The 12,256-nt window shown below is 37.8% G+C and overlaps 1 protein-coding gene across 16 annotated transcripts in view; it reads right to left on the bottom strand.

Annotated features, from left to right (window-relative positions):
- The window catches only part of SOX6 (SRY-box transcription factor 6), a 553,432-nt gene that overhangs the window by 494,270 nt on the left and 46,906 nt on the right, over positions 1-12,256 (bottom strand). The gene's annotated exons all lie outside the window — the stretch shown is intronic.

The following is a 12,256-nucleotide window of genomic DNA, read 5'->3' as shown; positions in this document are numbered from 1 at the left end:
CCTATTGAATACAAATGCTACTTCCTCCAGGAAGTCCTCCTGAGAATTAAGTTTTCCAACAGGAAGTAGTCTCCCATTCTTTTAGCATGCTGATAGCATGGGCTGTATATTTCATTTGGACACAAAAGTTTTGCTTTGTATTGTAATAATTTATGTAATATCTGTTGTCTCTTTTACTAGACCATAAATTCATTGAGGGGAGAAGACTTATCTTGTTCATTTTAATTTCACCTACAAAGCTTAGAAGAACTGCTCTGAATAGCAAGAGCTCTGAAATATGACTTTTGAATTTAAATTGGAAAACCCTTATGCAAACAAATTTCACCCAAAAAAATCACAACTAAGAAATGAATAGGAACACATTCCCACAAAGGATGGAGGAAAAGACTTGCTATGCTGTGTGCCACATCATATCACTTATCTCTTCTTCAATTGTTGGCAACCTTTTTAAAACAAACAAAAAAGTTAAAAAGCTGTACTTATGTCCTCTATTTTCAAAAACACAATAGTAACTTTTTCAATAATAATGTTTCCTGGCAAAAGAAGTGTATCTGTCTTTCCACAAATCTCTATTTCTTGAATTCAGTTCATGAACATAAGTCCTTCAAAAGCTGGACAGAAAAGTAAATTCATCATCCAAGGCATAATTTATTCATATCTGAGCAGATCTCCCCGTTGTACCTATATCACTAATGGTATTCCTATTGCACCTTTCTTCTGGAGGAAAAGTACATATTCCAGTAAAGAAGGGAGAAAAAGGCTACTGATCTCCCCACTTGCCAGATTTTGAGAAAATGAGGACCAAAGGAGGCGGGGGGGGGGGCGGGGGCGGGGGAAGAGCTTTCATTTTCAGTGGCTAGGATAAAAATCCAACATATTATTAACCATGGCTTCCAAGGTTTAGTCAATAGGCTACACCTCTTAAAGGAAACCTTTCTTCTAACTTTCATGATGCAATACTAAGTTTAAAGGTACAATTTATCTGAATGTTAATGCATCTTCTCCTCTATCCGGTTTGCTTAAAATAAGACTCATATATTTAAAAAGTGAAAAGAAAATCAAGACATAGGACAGAGAAGAGAAATTAAGGTCAAGAATGAATGTAAATGTGGCATTAAGTTCCAGTTTCTGCAAAACCCTTCTAAGATACCTTGACCCCCATAGACATGCATAAATGTAGGGAAAGGAAACTTTGGCAAATTATATAATAAATAAAATACTTTTAAAATTATTTTTCATGCCCTAGCACTGTAGATGCCAATCCAAAGAAGAAACTCCTGTGGCCAAAGGGACTTTTCACTCAGGGGCAACAACCAGACTGGAGATATCACCTGTTCATTGCAAGTATACTGACTGACATCTCAGTTACTTTTAAGAGGCTCATAAAAATTCCTAGAGCACTGAGGAGAGGAAAAAAGTCAACGTAGGGCAATTAGTCAAACAGAAAGGGCCACTACCACAGCCATTTCACTTCGGGATCCCGGGAGCCTGACAGTGTCACAAAATTAAATTTCCAAGATGAAAAGTTCCACCCGCCCTCCCCCCCCCACCCCTGCCCGCCATGCTTTCTGGGAATCATACTCAATCTGCATGGATCTAACCAATTTGCAATACTTAACTATTTTGTTTCTTCTTTTTTGCTGCCATTGTACCCTCAGCAGGAATCTGCTCTGAAGAAATCAAACTAATCTACTGCCTGGCCCAAAAGTCTCTGTGTCTTATACCTGTCAGTAATCCTAGAATGGCACGAGAAGTACTGAAGACAGAAGAAATCTAACATGTGTGGAAAGCCTCTTGTGGTCAGTTGTTTTATGTTCCCAACAATCTGTTCTCACTCTTCGACATGTGACTTCCAGTGCCTCCCAGTAAATGGACTGTATTTCCCTGCCCCACTGCCAGGCTTGGACAGGTGACTTGGCCAATGGAATATGAGAAGATGTGACATTCGCCATATTCTTATGGAAGCTTTAAATGCACCTACATAGTTTGGATCAACCTTTTGTACTTCTGGCCTCTGCTACAAGAACAGCATGTCCCAGATAGGGGCTGCTCCCTCACCCTGGATCACAGATTGAAATGACATATGCCAGAGAGCCAAGCAGAGCCACAGCCAACCTGAAGATTCATGACTGAGAAATAAAAGTTTGTTGTTTAAAGACACTGACTGGGATTCTTTGTGACTGCAGCAAAGTTGACAAATACAGAAACTACTAACAGAAATGGTATTAGATTACATGACAACCTTTAAACCTCAGTGACTTACAACAACAAATATTTATTTCTCTGCTCATACTACATGTGTCTCTGCTCTAGGGTGTGGGTCAGAGTCATGTCTGCTTCATTGTCTCTTTATTCTAGATCTCAGGCTGAGGATACATCCTATGTCTGAAGCATGTTCTTCTTATAAAACTAATCTACTAATCAAACTAAGGAATAAGAGGTCTGGTAGAAACTTGCAATGCTTCTAAAAGATACTGCTCAGAAATGACATGCCCAAGACCCAAAGTCAGTAAGGAGGAGAAAGTATACTTCATCTATAAGAAGTGAAGGAATAAACAATTGTGATTGATAGTACAATAAGCCACATTTAGTGTGTTTTTATCCTTGTACTAGCTGTACTTTATATAACTTACACTTCACACCAATCCAGTAAGAAAGATATTATCTCCATATTTTAAAAAATTGTGGCTCAGAAGAGTAATGTAATTTGTGCAAAAGTATTCTGAAAATGTATAAATGAAGGTCTGGGGCCCAGGTCCAGGGGTAGGTGACCCCAAAGCACTTACTCTTATCCTCACCCTACACTCACACAATGTTTTTTTCTGTCAAATTTTAAGCATTAACTTAACAGGTGGGATCTGTGCTTGTGTAAAGCCAAGATTGGCTATAAAAGACTTCAATAGCTAACCTTTCTAAGTGAAATAGGGCAATGTAAGTATAGTAAAAAGAGGGAAACATCTATGAAAAAAAGACTTACAGAAAGACAGACAGGAATGGGCACAACAATGAGAAGGTATGAGAATGAGAACCCAAGGAACTGGAAAATAAGAAGAGAAATTGATAGCACTTCTCAAGGCAAGAGCACTTACAAAAATAGCTTGCCTCAGGGGAAAACATCTTAGACTCTGATTTCACAGGCCATAAGAAAAGCACTAGGGTGTTTCCCTTTTCTTTAAAAAGTGCACACCCAGTTTTTTGTAGCTGCCTAAAGACTACCATGTACTCACTATCGTGCCTGCTTTGAGTCTGGCAGTCACGAGTTTATGGTCATCAAGTGCTTTTTAAAATATTAAAAAAATGCCATCCCTAATGCACCTGAATGAGTTGCTCTCAACATATTTAAAAAGTCATTTCTCATCTGAGTCACGCCTTTGGGGCTCCAGCCCATTATCACTCTGCCTGCCAATTACTACCACAATTGTAATCCTATTTGAAATATTAACACACTATTGTAGCAATGTAACTTCTAGTTGTTGTTGTTTTTTAATTCAGTAATTTTAAACTGATTTGATACATAATTAAGCCAGCAGAAAACTTTCTAACCACCAGGTAAGTAGTAATTAGAGTTGTAGAGACACACCATAGGACATTAGCTCTTGCAACAGAAAGCTGGAGAATCTTATAGCAGGCCTCTGCGCCAGTTAGCTAAACTGCTCCTAAAGAAAAAGCAAACAATCTCTAAGTAGTGTAGCTCATTACTAGTAATTAAGCCATGTACAAATGTACCGTGTTATTTTGTTTGTGTGTATTTGAAGATCCTGTTACTCTAGAATACAATAGGGGAAATTTTTAAAGAAAAACAAAATATTTTCCCAGTTATAGAAAAAAAACTGGAGCAGTCAGTTAGTTATCCATACAATCTGGGCCTGATTATTCTTCTCTTTGACCCCACCTACTTTTTCCCTAAATGTTTCTATATCGCTAACTAATCATAATCTTCCAATAAAATGACTAAGCTATATTTACCTAAGAGGGCTTTGGATATTTTTCTGCAATTCAAATTGTCAAATAAATCACATGGTAGATCAAATCAAAAAGGACCATTTGATGCAAAAGTAATCTATCTCCGAAATATTATCCTCTTCATGCTCAGGCACCAGTGGATTATTCTAATAAGTAATTATCCCAAAGTTCCACTGATCCCTTTCACAGATAACTCAAATGGGAGAAAAATTTTACTAACATAGTATGTGTCTGTGCATACTCAGGTACAAACTATCAAGGTAAACCTATGACCTATTATTATTATTATTATTATTATTTATGTTTGTAGGTAGATGATATTATAAACACATTTATCAAATTCAAATTAGTCAAAAGGTGACAGTAAGAAATCTAACTATGAAATATGCATAAAATCTCTTATTCAAAATCTGTAATTATGCAAATAGAGACTAGATGGGGTGTAGCAGAAAAAATATAGTGTTTTAATTCTAGATCTTCTGTGTGACCTTGGACAATTTAGTTAATTTCTCTGAGCTTTGGATTTTTAATTTTTAAATGAGGTAATATTGAAAATTTAAGATTAAGGGAGATTATAGTTTTACTAGTGGCCCGGTGCATGAATTCGTGCACATTGAAAGGAAATTAATTAGAAGAAATATTTTAATATTGCTATTCGCCCTTTATAATAGAAGTGTCAACCAAATTCACGATCAGCAATGACAGGTGAAAACACATGCATGCGATTGGCCCCAGCAAGGGCTTATATGTATTGCACATGCATGAGAAAACTTAGCCTTTTATAGATATAGAATAAACTTGCTTAATTAGACCAGCTTTCTGATTTAGCAAAACTTTTCCCAGCCCAGTGAAGCACCCCAATTTCTCTTTCAGGTAATTGTCAGCAACACAGCAGTAAATATCAACATGAAGCTGATTATTATTGTAGATTACGCAGGGAGAACAAAGGGTAAAATACTTAACTGCAGCAGTATTTGACTATATTCTGTGCAGTGAGAAAACCTGAAGTCATTTTCAAGGTCCACCATTACTTACTTCTTTTCAGTTGGGTCAAGTTTCTAAACTTTCTAAATCTCCATTTTTCAGCTAATGAAAAGAAAATAGGATTCCACCGAGTCTCCTATCTACCTACTCCAGGACTTCTGTGAGGATCAAATGAGATGAGGCATGGGAAAATGCTTCACAGACATTTGGTTACAGTGTAAAGTGTTTCTACCTGGCTATAAAGCAAGTCGTGTTCCTGGGCTGAAGAAACTGCAAGAAGGCTAGTCACTAGTCACTAGGGCAGTGATGGCAAACCTATGACACGCGTGTCAGAGGTGACCCGCGAACTCATTTTTTTTGGTTGATTTTTCTTTGTTAAATGGCATTTAAATATATAAAATAAATATCAAAAATATAAGTCTTTGTTTTACTACGGTTGCAAATATCAAAAAATTTCTATATGTGACATGGCACCAGAGTAAAGTTAGGGTATTTCAAAATGCTGACACGCCGAGCTCAAAAGGTTCGGAGGGAAGGACACTTAGTATATTAGCCTTTTATATATATAGATAACGCTCACTGGACAAGGCTTAGCACATGGCAGATACTCACTAAGTGTTAGGAAAGGTTTAATTGACTTGAAAATAGTATAGAATATATTTATAAATATTTTTTAAAGAGACAATTTAGAATTCTGGTCAAAGATGGAACAATTTTTTCTAAAGTCTTCTGCCTTGAAAATAACCAAAAAGAATGAAAAATGTGGGGGGCGGGGGATCCTTAATGAAAAATGAAATACCTATGTATAAGCTCACACCACAAAATGAAGAATATATGCCAAATATATTGAAATCTAAACCAGAATAAAGGAGAATGATTACAAAATGACACTTATCTCCTCAGACCTCAAGCAAAAATCAATTTCTCTAAAAGTAAATACTGCACTCCAAAAGAATATCAAATGATCCTTTGATTAAAGTGATATGATCTAGGTGCATGAGAACAGCAGAAGTAGGGAATATTCCTGTAAAGACCCAGTTCCACACAGGAACTGTAGGTGAAGTTGAGCTGAATAAGGAAGAAATATACAGATATACCATCTTGTCTATAATCTAATCTCCTAAAACACTGCATGGGGTGAAGGAAAGGAAGCAGAGATGACCAGATCACAGCACAGATAGCCTGACTTAAGGTAGTTCATTGTAAACCACACCAAACTTCTAATGCCAGAAACTAAGAAGAGATATAAGCAGAATGAAAGAAAAATCATTGAGGTTTTTCATGACAACAAATACCAATTTTAAAAGTGCTAAATTTGCCCCTAATATTGTTTTTCAGCAAATAAATATCCAGTATAAATATGCCCCCATCTGAAGATAAGCAGCAAGAAAGGAATTAGCACAGGAACTATATAAATACATAATGGAAAAGGAGATATTAAAGACACAGATCACACATTAAAAGAATAATAATTTCCTCCCTTGCTCAAGGAAACAAAGGAAGAATTTAGACAATTATTTCTCCTCAGTCTCAAATAAAAATAACATGATCTCTCTGTGAGGAAGAAAAAAAGAACTCAAAGAAAAGATAAAGAGATCAAAGAAGAGATAAGACAACAGTAGTTGAAAAGTGAGCTGGCAGGCTCAGTCAGGAAAGAAAGGGAAGAAGGAAAATCAAGCCATTACAAAGATAAAACTCTCATTAGAAGTAGAAAAAAATGTGTGTTAACAACTGAAACTAGGGCATAGAGGGAGGATTGAGGAAATCACTTAAAAAGAAATGGTAAAAATGAACAGAAAGTATTGGGTATAAAACTGATAATTAAGAAAACAATGGAGATACAACATTTATAATTACTGATTCTAAAGAAGAGAATTTTTTTTAAATGAACCTCCACAAAAAATTACTTATATATAACACAAGAAAGTAATCCATGCCTTAGCTGGTTTGGCTCAGTGGATAGAGTGTTGGCCTTCGGTCCAAAGGGTTCCGGGTTTGATTCTGGTGAAGGTCATGTACCTTAGTTGCAGGCTTATGCCTGGCCCAGGCCCTGGTTGGGGCTTGCAGAAGGCAACCAGTGCATGAGGAAACTAATGCAGGAGGCAACCAATTGAAGTGTTTCTCTCACATCGATGTTTCTCTCTGTCTTTCCCTCTCTCTTCCACTATCCCTAAAAATCAATGGAAAATTATCCTCAGGCAAAGATTAATATAAAAATAAAATAAATAAAATAAAAAGATCATTCTATGTATTGCGACAATTCAAGGGAAAAATAAAATCTTTAAAAAAAATAAAGTAATTCATGTCCCCAAGAGAAGGTAAAATATAAACATTAATGCTAAAATATATATAATTTAAAAGTTTACAGGTAAAAAAAAATTACCTGCAAACTTGGAAACAGAAGGGGTTGTTGCTGACCTCTGCCCTTGCCTCACCAACATTAAATGCCTGAAAAAAAAAGTAGAGCAAAACTCTAGAATCCTGAAAGTAAGTGTGACCCAATAATCTTATACCCAGTTATCCTTCAAGTATAAAAGCAACAGCACTAAACATATGCAAAGATATAAACATATCAATAATAAGGATGCTTGCATATAAGAAAACAATACTTGAAGATAAAATCCAGCTATGCAAGGGATGAATCTAAGGAAGCAAGTACTAAAAGGTGAGCACTACAGACTTCATATACATGGACACCAGGTTGAGAACGCTTTAAAAAACTTGAAGCTGGAAAGAAGGATTTGAGATGGCCATATAATCTCATTCAATCTGCATTTATTGAGTTCTACTATGTGTCGGGTTTTCCACTCCTGCCATAACTAATTTAACATACATAGCTCAACCCTATGGGATAAATATTCTATTCTATTTCTTTAAATGAAGAATATGAAGTTACAAGTCATACAGCTATTAAGTGTGGGAATCTGGACATAAATCCAAGTCTTCTGAATTCAAAACTCATTCTCTAAACTGTGCCTCAAAGCTTCAACATAAACCACTGAAGATGCGGGCAGGGAAGGCTAACTTAGCATTTTACTACCTGAAAAGGCTTGGAATGGCTTCCTATTCCAAGGAAACAACAGATTTCCTTGTATGCTATCTCTTCAAATTAATTTTTAAAAAGTGATAAGTGAACTAATCCCCCAGGAACCCTCTGTCAACACTACTCTATTCAGGAAATGGTTTGTTTATCCAATTAGATTTTTTTTAATCCAAAGTACAATAAAAATAATAATAATAAAGCAAAGCTAACTAACTGGCTCATAATCCCATTGTTACGGACAGAAACAGAATATTGGGAACTAGCTATGCTTGTGGGAAATATTAATCATGCTCTGTTAACCATGACTGTCTTGTGTTGGTTAAAAAAAAAAGGACATTCTAACCTGCTGGGAGTTGTACGTCCACTGGACCTGGGAGTCAACCTTGGACCTGGGAGTCAACCTTGGGATGTGGTCCACTCTCATTCAAGACCTGCCTATTATCATGGAAAGATTAATAAACATGTTGCCCAAGCAATGGAGTCCCACCAGAGTCGGCATTGCCTACTTCCCCATTCCTGTAATCCCTACTTTCCCATGTAATCTTTGCCCTACCCTATTTAAGTGGCTGGTTTGGGAGGCTGCAGAGCAGATTTTTGTGGATGACCTGCTGCTCTCCTATACTGCTGGCAGTATTGAAATAAATGCTCATATATGATTCAACCCTGTCTCTGCTTAATTGGCACAAGTAGTGATAGGCAGCCCAGACTCACTGATTGTCCAGTTACACCATGACCTGAATTTCATCTGCACTGGGCTCTAAAGTCAATTCTCCAAAACCAGAAAAGTTTACTTAGTTCTGTAAAAATCATTCAATCCTGGTGCCTAATGTAGTTACATCTAGTAGTAATCTAGGTCACTTAATAATGAAAGAAAACTGTAGGTTTCTATAGTCTCCTTAGCAAATCTCAATTACTTACTGAGTCTTATTTAGAACATATCCATTATATCATGATTCAAATTTTTTTAAATAACAACATATATTCCAGAGTAACAGTAAAATTACTGTATAAAAACAGGTATAGGCCAGTCGGCCTGGTGGTCAAATCCCTCTAGTGTTAACTACAACAATTAAGGCTTGGCTAGAACAAGACTGCGCACAGAGACCACAAGGGGGTGCACCAAGAAAGCATAAAAGATGCGGAGACAAAAAAACATGACAGAAATGGAGGATATGGAGCTAAGAATCGCAATTTTGAGGGCTTGCCATAAATTTGTGCAGAGCCTCACGAAAACTAATGAGACCCTCGATGCTACGATAAAGAAATTAGAAAGTAAGCATACACGGACTGAAATAAAGAATATTATACCCAATAGCAGACCAGAGGAGCACAAGAATCAAACCAAAGATTCGACAAAAAATACCCAATTGGAAAAGCAAAATGAAAAAAGAATCCGAAAGTGTGAAGATAGTGTAAGGAGCCTCTGGGACAGCTTTAAGCGGACTAATATCAGAGTCATTGGAGTGCCAGAAGATGAGAGACAGCAAGATATTGAAAACCTATTTCAAGAAATAATGGCAGAAAACTTCCCCCACCTGGAGAAAGAAATGGACTTACAGGTCCAAGAAGCGCAGAGAACCCCAAACAAAAGGAATCCAAAGAGGACCACACCAAGACACATCATAATTAAAATGCCAAGAGCAAAAGACAAAGAGAAAATCTTAAAAGCAGCAAGAGAAAGAGGCTCAATTACCTACAAGGGAATACCCATACGACTGTCAGCTGATTTCTCAACAGAAACTTTGCAGGCCAGAAGAGAATGGCAAGAAATATTCAAAGTGCTGAATACCAAGAACCTACAACCAAGATTACTTTATCCAGCAAAGCTATCATTCAGAATTGAAGGTCAGATAAAGAGCTTCACAGATAAGGAAAAGCTAAAGGAGTTCATCACCAACAAACCAGTATTATATGAAATGCTGAAAGGTATCCTTTAAGAAGAGGAAGAAGAAGAAAAAGGTAAAGATACAAATTATGAACAACAAATATGCATCTATCAACAAATGAATCTAAGAATCAAGTGAATAAATAACCTGATGTACAGAATGAACTGGTGACTATAATGAATCAGGGACATAGAAAGGGAATGGACTGACTATTCTTGGGGAAAAAGGGGTGTGGGAGATGCGGGAAGTGACTGGACAAAAATCATGCACCTATGGATGAACTCAGTGGGTGGGGAGTGAGGGTGGAGGGTGGGGTGGGAGCTGGAAGGAGGGGAGTTATGGGGGGAAAAAAGAGGAACAAATGTAATAATCTGAACAATAAAGATTTAAAAAAAATAAAAATAAAAACAGGTATAATTAATTACTTTATTTAAAAAAAGATAATATATCTTAATATATAAGTCCAAATAAAATGAAATCTCAATGAGACAAAGGTAGAGTTAAAAAATGTCCTCTCTTGCCCAGCTGGGTAGTTCAGTTGTTTGAGCATCATCCTATGCAAAAAAAGGTTGCAAGTTTGATTCCCAGTCAGGGCACATACCTAGGTTGCAGGCTCAATCCCCAGAAGGAGATGGGTGGAGGGGGACAAAGGGGAAGAAGTGGGGGACATCTATAATACTCTCAACAATAAAACAATTTTTTAAAAAATAAAATAAATAAAAATATATCATTGGATGAGGATTAAAAACTTAATAATAATAATGCCCTCTCCAAAAGACCTAAATAGACACTTGTCCAAAGTAGACGACCATGAGACATATGAAAAATACTCAGTCACTAATCATCAGAAAGACGCAAATTAAAACAACAATGAGGTATCACCTCACACCTGTCAGAATGGCTACAATCAACAAACAAACAAATGACAAGTTCTGGTGAGGATGTGGAGAAAAGGGAACCTTAGTACACTGCTGGTGGGAATGCAGACTGGTGCAGCCACTATAGAAATCAGTATGGAGTTTCCTCAAAAAATTAAATATGAGACTGCCATTTGACCCAGTGATCCCACTTCAAGGAATACATCCTAAGAAATCCGAAACACCAATCAAAAAGAATATATGCACCCCTATGTTCTTAGCAGTGCAACTTACAATAGCTAAGATCTAGAAATAGCCAAGTGCCCATCAGTAGATGAGTGGTTAAATAAGCCATGGTACATATACACAATGGAATACTTTGCAACAGTAAAAAAAAGAAGGTTCTCTTACCCTTTGAGACAGCATGGAGGCACTTGAAGAGTATTATGCTAAGCAAAATGAGCCAGTCAGAGAAAGACAAGTATCACATGATTTCATTCATATGTGAAATCTAATGAACAAAATAAACTGAGGAACAAAATAGATCCAGAGACATGGAAGCATGGAACAGACTGTTGAATCTCAGAGGGAAGGTGGGGATGGGTGGGTGGGTGGGAAGAGATAAAGCAAAGAACTTGTATGGATATATGCATAACCCATTGACACAGGCAATAGTGTGGAAAAGGCCTGGGGTGGGGGATAGGGGTAGGCTAGAAGAGGTCAATGGGGATAAAAAGGGGGACATATGTAATACTTTCAACAATAAAGATTTAAAATCAATCAATCAATCAATAAAATCCTACCTAATAAAGAGGGAATATGTTAATTGACCCTCACACTGTCGCAAAGATGGCAGCGCCCACAGCCAATAAGGAGGGAATATGCTAACTGACTGTCACACCCTCAAAGATGGCAGCGCCCACAGCCACAAGATGGCGGCGCCCAGTCCCCTCAGCCCCACTGGCCCGGCCGCTCCACGTGCCTGCCTCGGGAGTCCCCCAGTCCCCTCAGCCCCCCAGCCACCCAGGGCCAGCCCGAGGCACAGGCAAGCCTCGGATGTCAGCTTCCCAGCCACCCAGGGCCACCTGAGGCTCAGGTAACCAGGGCCAGCCGAGGCTTGCGCTGCCAGCAGGGGCAGCAGCAGAGGTATGATGGGGCCGTCGCCTTCCCCTGATCACCGGGTCACCTCCCACCCCTGAGGGCTCCTGGACTGTGAGAGGGGGCGGGCCAGGCTGAGGGACCCCCCCTCCAGTGCATGAATTTTCATGCACCGGGCCTCTAGTTAAAATAATAATGCCCTCTCTTTTTATAACATGATATGCCAATGTTTTTTAGCATCAGGCACACAATGCTATGAGCTATGAATTACAAAGGTCTTAAAACAAATTCACAAAGTGTAATCACCCTTCACAGTTGAGATATTCTGTTTATTCTATGGAGAAACATTTCAGTTTAAATTAAACTTTGAAGCTTTTGGTGATTGCTGCAATAAGGACAAAACAAGGAAAAGAGAACATTTCATC

Source organism: Myotis yumanensis, unplaced genomic scaffold, assembly GCF_028538775.1.
Source record: "Myotis yumanensis isolate MYYU_CA2020_CCGP unplaced genomic scaffold, mMyoYum1.0.hap1 SCAF_10, whole genome shotgun sequence".
In the NCBI taxonomy this organism is placed as follows: Eukaryota; Metazoa; Chordata; class Mammalia; order Chiroptera; family Vespertilionidae; genus Myotis; species Myotis yumanensis.
Note: the sequence above shows the minus strand (reverse complement) of the source record. Positions and strands in the feature narration are given on the sequence as shown.